Source organism: Prionailurus viverrinus, chromosome D1 (genome assembly GCF_022837055.1).
Source record: "Prionailurus viverrinus isolate Anna chromosome D1, UM_Priviv_1.0, whole genome shotgun sequence".
Classification (NCBI taxonomy): Eukaryota; Metazoa; Chordata; class Mammalia; order Carnivora; family Felidae; genus Prionailurus; species Prionailurus viverrinus.
In genome coordinates, this window is record NC_062570.1 from 46,806,772 (window position 1) to 46,823,631 (window position 16,860).

Here is a 16,860-nt window from a genome sequence, read left to right on the forward strand (position 1 = left end):
CGTATATCTTACTGTCATTGGGATGAAGGGGCAGCACTGTTTTTTGTGACTTCGTTTTAGGAGGAAATTGCCAACAAAAATGAGAATTTTCTTCTAGCGTTCTTTAAAATGGGAATAATATAAAGGATACTTGATAATAAGAGACTGCCTACTAGCCTTTCAATCTGTGTCTCGTGCTTGCTTTTCCACATTTTTTCACTTCAGTCAGTCAGGTTGACTATAGGATGTTTATCTTTTTTTCAGATTTGCCCCTTTGGGCAAGCATGCTTGGGTTGGATGTCCTGGTTTGGTGAAGGATGACTGGACACTTCTATTTCCCACTACACCCTGCCAAATGAGGCATACTTGGGTAGCATTTGTAATCAAATTGTTCCCCTGTCCTACTGTAGAGGCCCGTTTTTTCGTTTTCTTTCTTAACTCTCTGTGCATGTTTATCTCCTGAAAACAGGGACTCAGCTTTATTTATCCTGGTATCCCTAGTACCCAGAATGTAATGCCTGGTGTAATTGTGTAATAGTACCTTAGTAAATATTAAATAAATCTTTCATGGAGATAATGGACTTAGTGTCCTGAGCTAATGTACTATTAACAGTTTTTTGTTTTTTAAATGTGAAATACTTCTTGGATAGAATTCATCTTTATATTGAAAATATCCAGATATGTATGGTCTTGGTCTTGAGCTAGTTGGATCATTTGATCAGGTCATAGTGTTTGTTCCAGGATTATGAATTGATACCTAAAAAAGGTTAGGGTGGTGATGCCTTAACTATTGCCCTAGACTGAATGATCTACACTGGGTAATTATCTTCATTTGGTGGCTGTTGATCATAATAGGAGATCAGTTATGGGTATATAATGGAGCATCACTAATCCATCACCATGTGCTCTTACATATAGTAACACCATCTTAAAATTATTTGGTTACATGATGAGTTTGTGAATTATTTCTCAAACTGTATTTTTATTCCTTAACTTTAGAACCATTGGATTCTTCTAAGCATTATTGTTTCAAAGATTCTTAATTTATTTGCTTGTTGAAAGGACTTTGTTTCTGACGTATGTGTATACTGTATACATATTGTGGATGAGGGTTGGCTATGTCTACTTATTAATACAAAAATTCTAGAATAGGCCAACGTTGCATTGGTTTTTCTGACTAGCTGCTTCCTCATTTTTGGTCTCAACCTTTTCACTTCCATTACTTGTATATGTAGTTAGTTTTGAGCTGACTTTCAAATACAGTGTGGTGCTTTCTCTTTGGCCATTTTTTTTTTTTTAACCTTTCTGTGACTTGAAATTAAATAAGCAATTTACTGGTGTAGTTTAGAATACTCTTTAGTTGTATTCAATTCATAATTATATCTAGGAAACTTGTTTTAATAGTTGCTGATACCTTTTCTAACTGCCAAGTTTGTCTGCAGATAGCATCTTTGGAAAGAGGGGCAGGATTTTGGAAAATTGTAGCATTTATATTAGGTGAGTAGCAAACAAAACCGATTTCACTAATTTCAGTTATTAGCTTTATTTCAGGGGAGCTGTCATGGGGGAATTGGTCTGGTTTCAATTTTATAAGGCCAGTGTGAAGATTTGTTGGTAAATACAAAATTGAGTATATTGCTCTGCAATTTTTTTTTAACTGCATATTCATGAGGGTTATAAGATAGCTGCATTTAATCTTTTGGTATGAAACTGGAGGAAAGATCTGGTGTGTTCTTTATATGATCACTTTGTCTTGTATTTTCAGATGTGGAAGATGTAACCACATCATCCTTAGGCCAATTTATACTTCGAGAAGTAAAACCAGCTGTTAAATGATGGGAAATTATGGTTTAGCGTGCAGTATTCCCCCCTTTTTCTTTTCTCAACATTAGCTTTTGTAACCTTATTTCACAACTACTTACTTGTGTATTAGTTACCAGGTTTGGAATTTGTGTTAGGTATCCAGTACAAACTTTCAGACTTGGTACATTATGAACACTTACCTATTTTTGTTCATATTCTTGGAAAATATTGTTTTGAATTGGTGACCTAGAGTGGACCAAGGCATTATTTTTAGGTAATTTCTCTAGCACATCCCAGAATCATCCCACAACACACCTGAGTGGCAATAAAGATCAATCATAAAAAAATTAGTTACAGAGTTGTAACTGACAGCTAAGTTAGAAAGCTATTTAGGAAGCAGCTCAGGAGGCTGAGACATTCCTTGATAAACTGCTGGAAGGTGCTGTGCAGGGTGAAAAGCATTTCTTCTTAACAGGAGATGGAAACCTTTTAAGCTGCTTCCTATTTTGGGGCTTGTAGACTTAACCCAGAATTGCTTTTTTCTTTGAGCTTCTCCATCAGAGTTATGTTTTCTTAACTTAGTGACTAACCTGTAGCTTTTTTTTTTTTTAAATATAGTTTTTCTCTTTTGCTATTTCTTAGAGTTGGTAATGATTACATCTCTGGGCCAGAGGACTTGGAAAACTGCGTTATGTGTTCTTCATGTTAAGTCATGTTAGTCCTCCTCACCTGAAATCTGGTGAATTGACTTTGTTTTATAACATTCTCAGCTTTTTAAAGGTTGTTTGTAAATTAAAGCTTACAGTTTCTGAGGCACTTGGAGATGGAGATGTCCCAAACTCTTGAAACCTGTTCCTTGTGAACTTGGTTTGAATGATATGATGCCTTCCTTATATCTTGTCATCTTCAGTTGAAAAGAATGAAGCCAGAATGAAGATGATGACAATGAGCAGAAAATACTGTACCAAACAAGAAGTGGTTACTGTCTGTACTGTGAATTAGATTTATGAGAGATAAAAAGAGAGATGTATGAATTTTAGAAGAGAAGGTGATGACAAGACTACTTGGATTGAAGAGAGAGAATTGAGAGAAAATATGTGTGTATCTTTATCCCTCTAGTGGAAAGATTACTGTTTTAAAGAATCTAGTTCCAACACAGCCACTGTATTGTGTTACTTAGATAGGCAAGTATTTAAATCTTTACCATGGAGATAACAGCATCCCTTGCATCATCACAAGGCTATTGTAATAGAAAACTAAGGATATGAAGAAACTTTGTAAAGCATAGAAAGATCTGCATATGTAAAGATTTTGCCATGTATGCATGTAACTATGGTTACATTTTCCAGTTGAGGAAGTTTAGTTTTATAAACCTTCTAAAGAAGGTTGTGCAGAAGTCATTGATTTGGAAGTAGTTTCACAATACTGTATTGGAAAAATGATGAGGGAAAACTCATCAGTAAAATAGGATACTAAGTAAAACTAACAATATTTGTAATATTTAAAGCTTATTAAATACTCTAAATATGTTCCTATACTTTTGTGAAGGGCAATTTTATTCCTATTAATACAGAGAAATTGAAAGTGAGTGGCTAATTAACTTGCCTGAAGTCATAATGATAATGATCTGGAATTTGATTCTACATCCTTTGCTCATTCTGATGACACTTCATCCTGTTACAGTATAGTTCTAGCACATGGAAATGGATGGCACCATGTAAAGAAATGGGAGAGCCTAGAACAGAGCTTTAGAGATAGTGAGATGAGCACCTTCATCATCACTGTTTGAAGCAGAGATTGGAAATGAATAGTACTTAGGATAGATTATCAAATGAATGTAAGTCAGAAAAGAGCTCTAATAGGAAGAAACAAACTTTAAAAGAATAGAAAGAACTAAAAATAGACACCCCTTTTTTTCCATCTGTCAATCTGATTCATTCTGGAAGGTATCTAATATAGCAGTGAAACAAAAAGGTAGTTAATGTTCTCCAATATTTGTCAAGTTTAGAAAGAGATCATACTTAAAAAGCAGTAGTATTCAAAGTGGTAGCCTTTTAGTTGGGTAGAAGAAGGCTTATTTGAGGGGCTTTTGTCATCATAGCAAAAGGGAAATTGGTGAAAGGTTGATATTATAGGAAAGGGAGAAAGGTGGTTAAATTTTTCTTTGCTACTTTAGACCATTTAAGATTTATATTGCCTTTTCATAACCAAGAGAAAGATAAATTATCTCAGAAATTTAAGGGACTATTTAGATGTCTGTCTACAGATGGAATATAGATTTTGAAAATATATGTGATATTGTCTATCTACCTAAATATAGATAGCTACTTGTATGAAAGAATCAACTGAGACTATTCTTAGCCTTTTATTATTAGTATTGTTATCATTGGTACATAGGAGCAGAAGAACTAAATAAAAAACCACTGTGTTATGTACAATATATGTTGTGTTAAATTTTTTGTTTCTAAATTTTCTAGCAGCAGAAGTCTGTTTATGGGAATGTGTTGTATTGAGAAATACTTAAAGCCTATATTTAGGGGAAATAAATCCATAATTAACTGTGCAGTGTGCAGAATAAGTTGTGATCTTGTCAACTTATTTTTTAATGTTTATTTTTGAGAGAGAGCATGCGCACACGCACACACACACTTGCGAGCGTGTGGGGGAGGGGCAGAGAGAGAGAGAGAGAGAGAGAGAGAGAGAGAGGGAGGGAGGGAGGGAGGGAGAGAATCCCAAGCAGGCTCCATGCTGTCAGTGGAGGCATTCTCTCTCTCTGTCTCTCTCTCTGCCCCTCCCCCACTCTCACTGGTGCGCTTTCTCTGTGTCTCTAAATGAACAAAGTTTAAAAAAAAAAAATTCTTTTTAGATCACCAAACACTTTATGGCTGAACTTGGACTTTTACATTTATTTATTTTTGACAGAGACAGAGACAGAGTGTGAGCGGGGGAGGGGCAGAGAGTGAGAGAGAGGGAGACACATGCATCCGAAGCAGGCTCCAGGCTCTGAGCTGTCAGCACAGAGCCCAACACAGGGCTCAAGACCACAAACCGTGAGATCATGACCTGAGCCAAAGTCAGATGCTCAACTGACTGAGCCACCCAGGTGCCCCTGAACTTGAACTTTTAGATTCAAACTGGTGGGAGTTTTTTTCCTTTAATCAGCATTATTGAGGCATAATTTATATGGAATTTTTATGTTAAAAAAAGTAACATCTTCAATTTTGATTTTGCTAGCTTATAAAACAAATTTTTATCTCAAAAGGTATGACTTTTAAGAAGGGGATTTGTCAGAGGATGAATTGTCTTGAAGGGGATTTGTCAGAGGATGAATTGTCTTTTATGCTGAGAAATAGGCAAACATGGGCCATAATGGAATTTTAGAAGAACAGTTGTATAGTTACGAAACGTGTGAGGGTGGAGATATTTTTTGTTGAAACACTCCTAGTGATTATTCCTTTTTGTAGAAACTTAAAGGCTTAAGTTTAAGGCTTATTAGGAAAAATACTTCTACTTCATTTATGGAGATTTATAATATTAGTAACTCATATTTTTCACTTACAGAGCATTATTTTGAAACTTAAAGCTGTGTAGATAGCTTATTATTTGGTGCTTAACTATTTTCTGGCTGTATATGTCATTACTGTTTACAGCGGCTTGAAAAAAGATTTTTTAGAAAAGGCCTTCATTTGTTAATGGTTTAGAAGGGTCTTTTGATACCTGCTTGCCACAAATGCGGAATTTAATGAACTGTAGTAAAAGGCTGGTGTAATTTTGACACAAGGTCACTTTGATTTAATGGTGAAGTGTGTGAATAAATAAACGAGATTCCCAGTCCCTACTTAATCTACATGAAACTGGAGGCTTTGTAGAATCAACAAGAGAAGGTTTCTGTTCAGTGAGACTTTGGTTTGGCAAGGGTGGTTTGGCAAGGGTGGAGCAGACATGTGTGATACAGAATGAATAGGATACCTTCATACTTCCCCACTCTCTGGGAGATGTAATTGATCATGGTAGTCATTTCCATAGAGGCAACTGGTGACACATGAGCATTGTTACTGTGATTTTCAAATCTGTTTATCCAAAGACTCCTGATTATCATGTATAATTAGCAACCTACCCAAACACGTGTCCTATACTCCTTAAGTGCTAAGAAATCCTTAGCCATGTATTACCATCTGACATATATTTGCTCATTTGTTTATTGATTGTGTCTCCCCACTAGTGTATAAGCTTCCTGAGGGCAGCAACTTTGTCAACTATTGCAAATTTCTAGCTCCTAAGACTATTTGGCATATGATGAATATTGTAGAATATATGGAATTTCTACTTGCTCATACTAAGGTTTGCAAGGCTGTGGGAAGATGGAATATATTGTTCCATCTATTGTTCTAATTGCATCCAGGACATGAACATGTTGTGTTTTCTGGATGAGGTGCACAGTCCCAGAGAGTCTAACTGCAATTTATTATTCACTATGACTAGGCATAATTTAAATTGTTTAGAAAAGCCATGAAAATCTTTGGGCTTCCTACCTAACTTACTTACTTTTAAGACATAGGCTGGGCTGTTATAGTATAATCTAGGTATGACTTTTTGCCTGTTATTTTCCACCCCTCCCCCCCGCAACCAGTATTATGAATGGAGAAATAGACTTTTGTTTCACCTATAAATCTATAAATATTTATACCATCATGTCACACATTGTGGAAGACACTGGAAAACAAAATATTCCTGAATTTATTTTAACAGAGTAAAGGATGAATATTGATTGCTTAAAACAAAAAAGGACACTCAGGTTATAGTTGAGATGATACTTTTTTTATGCATCAAATATTTTCAGATATAGAGGTGAAATTTTCTAGTATCTCCAATTCCCCAGACAACCTTAGACTGGTTTTCAGAGAAGAAATTTGAGAATGCTTTGCAGAGAGGTTTTTGCTCAAGTTAGGAGATAATTTTCTCAGGGTGAAACAAATAGAACCAGAGATTGATGTTAGGAAAATGCCCATGGGTTGAGGGTGAGAGGACAAAACAAATAGAATCGAAGCTTGTTTGTGTTTTAAGAAGGCTGGAGAAGGACAATATAGCACTTCAGAAAGAAAATACAAATACCCTAGGAGTACATGGTGGTAGTGTATTAATTCCTTAGCTACATGTAGACTTTTATTAGGTCACTTATAACTAGGGTGACATATAATTTATATTCCAAACTGGGTCACTTTTGAGAGTGAAAGGATGTGCTATTTGAATGGGACACTGAGACAATAGGTGTAAAACAGAACTGTTTCAGGAAAACCAGGACACTTGATCACCTCCTACTAATAACATACTTTTCTCCATACTTAGTCCCAGTTCCTTGGACCACAGATAATTTTTTTTCCTACATAGTACTCTGATCTGCATTTGAGGAACTTGTCAAGCTTTGATTCCTTTTTCTTGGTTTTGTTGGAATGAAGGAATTCTGTTCATTTTTTCCTGCTCCCCTGGACTGTTCTTCTGGTTTACAGCCTTGATGGAGGTAAGTGCAGTACTCGCAATGAGTTGTTACTTGACCTTTTATTTTGCTTAGGAAATCATTTTTTGTGTTTCTGATCCAGTATTAGATTATTTTTAAGAATCCTGGTTATGTCTTCTTAAGTGGGCTGATGAAGTATTAAGTTCTTAAAATGTAATGCAAAAAGACAGAATCTGTAATTTTTGTATTTACTCTTAAATTACTTGATACTTACATGTTTCCTTTCCTGCAGGTAGGATGATGATTCTGAAACTTCAGATCTTCAAAGAAGGGAAGGAAAACACCTTTGTTTATATTGTGGAAGTGGTGTTTTTATATGTTGGATCACTGTAATGCTTTCATTTTGTTTTCCTATAAATAAATATTTTTTATTCTTATATCAAGCCACGTGTTTTATTCTGTTAGGTAACTTTATCATCTTACATTTTTCTGGTAAATTAAAAATTAACAAGTAATAGTTGCCTTTGGAGGTAGTACTTACTCACATATGATTTTCCTCACCCCTAAGATCCTTATTTGGAATCTGGGATGGGACTAGGTTGTCAAGGTTTGGAAATCACCACTTTGGAGTACTAGAATGGAATCCTAAACAGTCTCAAAATTGAGATAAACCTGAACCCACCTGTGTTCTTCCTAGAGTGTTACTGTTTCTCTGTACAGTCTGCCATCTAGTGGTAGGAATGCAGAATACACCAGAACACCCAGGAGAAGCTGTAGGTTTTCAGATTTTTTTTTAATATTAAGAATGCTTATATAGGAGCTAAAACATTTTGATAATGGGGGAAAAAAGAATGACCTTTTTCGCTGGAAAATATAAATCATTGGTAGTGAATTCTGAGAGTATTCAAAGAGTATGTGTTTTTCTATAGAGCATTTTTATGACTTAAACTTTCTTCAGCTCTCATAAGATTTATGTATTTATAAAAGATTTGTGGGTGAAGAGGCAAATGCATAAATAAAGATAGATGATTTTAAGAGACATAGGTTGGACTGATTTGAAAAAGACACTTGTATATTGATTACAATTTTAGAGCTGTTACGTAATGATTCCATTATCTAAAACACTTTATTTTGCACTTTTAAAATTAAAGTATAGACAGTTCAGCAAACTTGGCTTGTTTTCACTGTCACTTAAGAGGCTAAGTTTCAGCCAGATACTAATGTAGAGTATCTTAGGGTTGACTTTGTTTACCTAGGTTCATCTGAATTCTTAGGTATTCCCTTCTTAGTTGTATTTCTTTCCTCTCCTACAGATATAGAGGAGGTCAGTCTTTTGTTTTTTGTTGTTTTTTAAAGTGTTCTGAAAACACAACACTTGACATGTGATATATCCCACATATGCTGCAGACTTAGAAATACTTTCTAAATATGTCAAATTTTTTATTCCTCTATTTACAAAAATTGGATTTTTTTGGGTGGCTTCCATAAGCACCTGAAATTAGCACTGATAGAGGTCTTTTAGAGTTAATGCGCCTTTAAAAAAACTTTGTTTAAAATAAATAGGGATAGCCAGATAATGAATTTGTAATGGCATGGTTGTAGTAATTTTTCTGTTGAATAGTTTTAAGGGAAGAAAACCTCGTTTTACATGGTGATTAAAAAAATCAGTTAAAAGGAAAGAAACACTTACCATGGAATAAACAGGTTAAATGTAACATGTACTATCACCAAATTGTAGAGTTATCTTTATTTTTCTTAGTTTTCATATTTGTGAATCTTTTGTTAATTTTGCAGAGAACACAATGACAGAAATAGCATATCTAGTTGTGCTCACAGATTAGTTTTTCCTGCAGCTGCTGTATGTTTTTGTTTTGTTTTGGTTTTTAGTAAAGTGGGCCTTTGCCTTCCTTACTTGGTGGGTTTTGGAGATAACTTAAGGGCCTTCTACCATGGTCAGAGCTTGAACTATTGTTCCATATTGGCCTACTTAATGGAACAGTGGCTACCAGATTTGAGCTGTCTTGCCATGCAACTCTTGTGCGTGTATCACCTCTTCCTCACATGCTTGAGGAAGTAAATGAACACGTGTGGCTGTCCTTTCTGCCATTGATCATGGTATGTCCCAGAGGGTCTGGAATGTCCTTGTGCATTGATTTAGCTCCTTTAGCTTCATAGTACTTGTTATCAAAGCCATTTGGATATCTTTATTTACTTTTAATACTCTGAAACTCACCCTTCCCTCCTCTTTTCAAATTAACTCAGTCCTTGTTACTTGTACTAAACATTCTGTAGTACGTGAGTCTATCCCCAGTTTTCACCTTCACATCCAATTAATAAGTTGGTACAGGATTGGTATTTGATGTGTGACATGAGAGGTGCTTATTGAGATTTGTAAAATTAAATAATAGTGATATAGTTCTTTACATATTGATTTTGATTACTGTTCATATATAACTTAGTTGCTGAATAAGTTTGAAAGTGTTCAGTTGTTTTTGCATCAACCTATTTAGGCATATCAGTATATATCAGAAAATATTATATACTTACAATTTTAAAAATGAAATCTTACTGTGTATTGTTCTTTAACATGGCTTTGATTTAATGAACTATCAGCATTTTTCCCTTGTCAGCTTTTTTTGCCCTGTGTTTGTTGGCCTCATAGTATTTCATTGTCAGACCACTGTCATGTAATGAACTATTGCCTCCATTATTGAACATGTCCTCTTACATTGTAACTTAGTTCCTTTAACTTCATAGCACTTTTATCAAAGCCATTCGGATATCTTTATTCCTTATTAATACTTTGAAATGCACCCTTCTCTCCTCTTTTCAAATTAACTCAATCTTTGCTACTTGTACTGAATTCTATAGTATGTAAGTCTTTCCCCAGTTTTTTATCTTCACATCAAATTAATAAGTTGGTTAGATTTTTTTTTTCTTAAGGCATAAGTTAATCTATGAAGACCCTATTTCTGAATTAGTTCTAATGGGAATTATGCAAAAGTGTAGCATTGTGTTTCACACAGAGTACCCGCAAACTATAAAGATAAAATGGTAAGTTACATCTTAATTTGTTATCCCTTACACAAAAAATTGAGTGGAATAAGGTATAAAACCATGCATTCCAATTCTCAGACATTTGACATTTATGACAAGGGCAGATGTGCCTCTGTGTATAATTCTTTGGGCTTAAGTCTGATTTCAACTAGCATGTTTTAGAAATACTTTCAACTTCTTGCTAAATGAGAATAATGTTGCTGGTATTTTTAAAAAGCACAGGTTCAGAAATTTGTCTGCTACTGTTTCTTGGCTATTTTTGTTACTGTTTCTTGGTGAATATTTGTTCCTACCTATTTGTACTCCTACCCAGGAAAGATGTCGAAGATCTGATCAATGAAGCAACATTTGATGATTTACTGAATTTGCCTTCCAGATTCAGTGTATCTCCAATTTTCCAGATGACTGAAGAAATTGGTCATGTTATTGAAATTGATTCTGAAGGCAGTTGCAAAAAGTATCATAAGCCCACAGCGAACATCCTATCCAACAGTAAAAAGCTCAAAGTCTTTCCTCTAAAATCAAGAAAGAACAAGACAAGAATGTCCACTCTTTGCCACTTCTATTCAACATAGTACTGGAAATCCTACCCAGAGCAACTAGGCAGGAATAAGAAATTAAAGGCAATCCACTTTGGAAAGGAAAAAGTTAAACTGTCACTGTTTGCAGATAACATGATATTATATAGAAAACCCTCAAGACTTCATCAAAAAAACTGTTAGAACTAATAAACAAATTCAGTAAAGTGTTAGGATAAAAAATACACAAAATTTTGTTGCATTTCTGTGTACTAATAATGAACTAGGGAAATAAAACAATCCCATTTACAATTGAATCAAAAAAGAAGAAAAATACCTAGGAATAAACTTAAAGGAAGTGAAAGGCCTGTATTGAAAACTACAGGGCTTAATGAAAGGAATTGAGGAAAACACATATGTGAAGATACTCTGCGTTCATGGATTGGAAGAATTAATATTGTTAAAATATCCCTAGTACCCAAAGCAATCTACAGATTCAGTGCAATTCCTATCAAAATTCCAATGCCATTTTTTCAAAGAAATAGAATAATTCTTAAATTTGTATGAAACTACACAAAAACAACCACCACACACAAATAGCCAAAGTAGTCTTGAGAAAGAAGAACAAAGCTGCAGGCATCACACACCCTCCCTGATTTTAAACTATATTACAAAGCTATAGTAATTAAAGCAGTATGGTATTGGGGTGCATGGGTGGCTCTATCAGTTAAGGGTCTAACTCTTGATTTCAGCTCAGGTCATGATCTCACAGTTTGTGGGATCGAGCCCTGCTTTGGGCTCTATGCTAACAGTGCAGAGCCTGCTTGGGATTCTCTCTCTCCCTCTCTCTGCCCCTTCCCCACTCTCTTTCTCTCAAAATAAATAAACATTTAAAAAATAAAAATGTTTGAAACAGTTAAAACAGTATGGTATTGTCATAAAAGTAGGCATATAGATCGATGGAACAGAATAGAGAGCCTACAAATAAATGCATGCATATATGATCAATTAACTTATGACAAAGGAGCCAAGAATATACATTAGGGAAAGAATAGTTTCTTCATCAAATGGTGCTGGGAAACCTGGACTGCTACATGCAAAAGAAAGAAACTTGACCACTGTCTTAACCATACACAAATTAAATAAAAAGTGGATTAAAGACCTGAATGTAAGACCTGGAATCACAAAACTCCTAGAAGAAAAGAGGTGGTAAACTCCCTGACATAGGTTTTGGGGATGACTTTTTGAATCTGACACACAAAGCAGAAGCGACAAAAGCAAAAATAGGTGGGACTGCGTAATACTAAAAAGCTTTTGCACTACAAAGGAAACAGTCAACAAAACCAAAAGGCAATGTACTGAATGGGAGAAGATATTTGCAAGTCATATCTGATAAGGGGCTAATAGGTAAATAACACATACAAGTCAAAACCAAAAACCAAACAATTCAATTAAAAAGTGACTGAAGATCTGAATAGACATTTTTTTCAAAGAAAACATACAGATAGCCAACAGGAATGTAAAGAGATGCTAAACATCATTAATCATCAGGGAAATACAAATCAAAACCACAGTGAGTTATTACCTCACTCCTGGGAAAGTGGCCTTTATCAAAAAGATAAATACCAAGTGTTGGCAAGGATGTAGAGAAGAGGGAGTTCTTGTGCACAGTTAGTGGGACTGTAAATTGGTGTACCTACTGTGGAAAACATGGAGGTTCATCAAATTGAAAATAGAACTATATGATCCAGCATTTCCACTTTGGTGTATTTATCTGAAGAAAATGGAAACACTAACTTGAAAAGATACATGTACCCTCATGTTCATTGCAGTATTATGTATGATAGCCAAGATATGGAAACATCCTAAGTGTCCATTGATGGATGAATGTATAAGGAAATTGTGGTATATGCACAGTGGAATATTATTCAGCCATGAAAAGAATGATATCTTGCCATTTGTAGCATCATGGATGGACCTCCAAGGCATTATGCTAAGTGAAATAAATCAGACAGAAAGACACATACTATGTTCTCTCTCTTATTTGAGGAATCTAATAAAAGTTCATAGATACAGGAAACAGATTGGTGGTTGCAAGAGGTGGGGAATGAGGGTGGGAGAAATGGGTGAAGGGGGGTTAACAGGAAAATGTAATTGATATAAAACACATAGAAATTTTGAATTGTTTAAACTACAGATGTTTATTAATGTATGTGACATAGGTATATTATATGTTATATAGTAGTACTTAATTACCAGTATTTGTTGAGCATTTCCTTTGTAGTTCCAGTAGCATTAACTAATCCTCAAAATTTACGAGGTAGATACACATACACACCAAAAAAACCAGTAGGTTTCAGAGTGATCATTTTGAAAGAGATAGTAGCATTTGGCTGAGTGATTATGATACATTGTAGGTTTTTTTGTTTGTTTTTTACTATTATTTTTGGCCAAGTTTATTTATTAAAAAATCTACTTGGGTATCAGCATAGTTTTGATATAGCTTAGTGAATGCCTGTACAGTTGGGAACTTGAGACTCTATACATTCTGCTGATGGTGTTTTCCTGAGTTGTGAAAGTGAACCCTAAGTGGCTTAAGTTTCTAAAGTTAGTGAACTTTGCCTTGGGAGATGTGTATAGGCTAGTGGCCTGCACTAGGAATATGGCTGTAACATTAATGAAGCCATTTGGTAATTGGTTACTACTAAGTTTTTGATATTTTGCTGAACATTTTCCCCTGAATACAAAAATACTGTTCTGCATTTCACTACTTTTTTACTATTTTTGTTTTAAATTGATTAGAAGTTTAGTACTTGCACTAGATTGGCTATTTGGATATTCACTTGGTATATATATTTCTAAACACCTTATCTCTTACAAAATTTAATTCTGATCCTAAATTTGTTACTGCTTTGTAGTGAGCTCGTGTGACCTAACCTTTGGGCAAGTCTTGCCTGTGTTGATACAATTAATGTCTACCTGCCACAGACATTGGAAGGGCATATTAAATAGTAAAAGGGAGAGTATTTTGTTTGTATAGTAGGAATTGGTTTTTTCCACTGTCTCTGGAAAAATGCTCTTCATTTCCTTCGTAGGCCTATTTTCTTCTTGACCTTAAATACTAGAAATCCTCTTGAAAATTCTCTTTTGTACCTAAAGCATAGATCCTGTATCCCATGTAGTAATTTTTTTGAGTGTGAGGTTTACGAATTATTTATAATGTAAAATTCAAGAAGGTATTTAGTTTTTATATTCTTAAGGGAAAAAACTAAAAGAAAATATAAGATGTGTTTCTATTTTGGAACCCTTTCGATTGGTAAGGGAAATTTAATACCAAGTTTGTGGTTTCTAAGAACTGAAGTCTTCTGAATTGAGAATAGGGAAAGCAGTAGCTGTGGGAAAACATTTTTTTCCTGAGTTGTTAGAGCTCAGACTTGGAAGCATTTTCAGGTTATTGTTGTAGTAGAAACATTGTGCGGAGGAAAAATTACTGCCTGGAGAACTGCTTAAAATACTATGGGGGAAGTATAGTGTGTAGAGTTGGTGTAATGATTCAGTATTTTTTCTCAGCAGTATTTATATAACTTTAGTTTTGCATTTGCTCTACTCTGGGTTCCTAATCTCTACATGAATGCTTATTTCTTTTTCCCATTTAATGCGAAGTGCTATATTTTAGTTTCTGGAGTTATCCTTCAGTTTTTATGTGGTCATTTCTAAAGTGTAGAAATTTCTAAAGTATTGTTTTCATAAGCAAATAATAACCTTTATTTGTTAGATACTCTTAAATTTGAAATTTGAAAATTTCCACATGTAATGGGCTCAGGTTCTTTATTCTTTTGGGAATAGCAGATTGTGCAGATAGTCTGAAGTTGTTGGTTTTAGTCTATGTAAAAAATACCATTTTGGATGCCTTTAAAAAAAAGTCATGCTAAGGCTGTGTATGCTTGTAATAATACGCTTATTAAAATGAATCAAAAAGTATGAGTGACCACTATACATGAGGCACTATTCTGGACCTTAGGGGATACAGCAAAGAACAAAACAGAGCCCTGCCCACATGGAACTTAGATTTTTTTTTTTTAAGAGCTCTAAGATTTTATTTATTTATTTTAATGTTTATATTTTTTTGAGAAAGAGAGAGAGAATGGAGGAGAGGCAGAGAGAGGAAGAGAGGCAGAGAGAGGAAGAGAGAGAATCCCAAGCTGACAGCGCAGAGCCCAATGTGGGGCTTGTGAACTCACGAACTGTGAGATCATGACCTGGGCTGAGATCAAGAGTCAGACGCTTAGCTGACTGAGCCACCCAGGCGCCCCTGGAACTTAGATTTTGATTGAGAGAGAAAAACATTAAATACAGTAAGATGAATTAGGTGGTAAGTGTTCTGGAGACAAAACAAGAGTTAAGGGGGTGGATAGTGATGGTTTGGAGGTAGAAGAGTGCCCTGAGGCTTTGTAATTTTGTATAATTATTCAGAAGAGTTATCTGATAAGGTGACATTTGAGCAAAGATCTATAGGAATAAAATGTGGGAGCAAGAAGTATAGATATCTGGGAGAAGCATATTCTAGGTAGAAAGAACAGCAGGTCCTGAGCACCTGTGGTAAGAGTATTTGGCCTTTGGGACGCACTGCAAAGGAGACGTCAGTGTAACTGAAGCAAAGTGATACAGAGGAGAGAGCTGGTCACAGAGGGATTACATAGCACTGGTAAAATGTATAAATTCTAATATATGTAAAATCCTCTAGTTGTTGAAACTAAAATCTACTTTTTGCTTCATTTAAGATCAGACTCTAAAAAAAAAAAAAAAAGTTTATTTTGAGGGAGGGAGAGGGGCAGAGAGAGAGAGAGAATCCCAAGCAGGCTTTGCAGTGTCATTGTGGTACCCAATATGGGGCTCAAATTCATGAATTGTGAGATCACGACCTGAGCTAAAGTCGGACACTCAACTGAATAAGTCACCCAGGTGCCCCAGATCAGGCTCTTTCTGACTAATGTAGCATTTTACTTACCTCTGTGATGAAGAGTATGGAAATTGCTAACAAAAATGTTTGGAGCCTCCTTTTAAGATCTTTCAAACTAGTTAGAAGAAAATCATTTGTAAGTAGATAATTATAGTATGGAATAATTCTGTAGTGTAGGATTATGTGTCAGCTTTAGTGACTGGCGAATACTTTAGAATGTGAAAGGGAACACTTGACTCATTTCGAAGAATGAGTAAGAATGAAAAGATTCAGGTGTGAAACAGCAAGGTACATCAGAGAAAACTGGAGAGTGGTTCTGTTTTGGAAGCCAAAAGTCAAGAAGGGAGGATATTGACAAGGACAGAATGTGTGCCGTCCTGTATGTAGTAGGGACCTCACTGAGGTTAGGCAGTGACAGTGTTGTGTTGTAGATCATTCTTTGGTCAGTTTAGAGACTGTTTAGGGGTGTGAGGTGAGTGAGACCCCAAATCAGAAGTGAAGCAGCCAGTCAGTCCAACATTTCTCAGTGGGGACAATTTTGGGTGGAGCAGTTTTATTTATTTAAAAAAAAATTTTTTTTAAGTAGGCTCTGTGCCCAACTTGGGGCCTGGGCTCATGACACTGAGATCAAGAGTCATGTGCTCTATCTATTGAGCCAGCCAGGTACCCCGATGGGTAGAGTAGTTTTAAATTATGAAGTGCTGATTGTGCATTGCAGGATGGTTAGTTTCCCACATCATTGATATTAAATGCCAGTAAAAACTCTGTGTGTTAATCCCCTTCCCCGATTTCTGAATACTTTCAGGAGAGGTGGTACCTCCTGGTTAGGAAATAAATAGGACTTGAATTCTGGCTTTGACAATGACATGTAATGGAGAGGAACAAGTACAATGGCTGGAGATTTAGGAGACTTAGTTATTGATGGGCTGTACGGAGTGTATATAAACACATAGGAGCACTTTTGGGGTAGTATTGTGACAAATTTTGTGACAAGTTCAGTTTTGAAAGCTAAAAAAGATTCTGAGGTGTATAAAATGATACCATCATGGGGAAGTAAACATGTTTAAGAATTGAATAGCTTATCAAGA

At 35.3% G+C, this 16,860-nt stretch overlaps 1 protein-coding gene and 1 long non-coding RNA gene across 14 annotated transcripts in view; both read left to right on the plus strand.

Annotated features, from left to right (window-relative positions):
• Positions 1 to 16,860, plus strand: part of PICALM (phosphatidylinositol binding clathrin assembly protein) — a 100,936-nt gene that overhangs the window by 14,394 nt on the left and 69,682 nt on the right. The gene's annotated exons all lie outside the window — the stretch shown is intronic.
• On the plus strand, positions 4,534 to 7,680 carry LOC125177221 (uncharacterized). The gene is made up of 2 exons (XR_007156539.1): positions 4,534 to 7,300; positions 7,530 to 7,680. It is a non-coding gene; the product is annotated as an uncharacterized LOC125177221 (long non-coding RNA).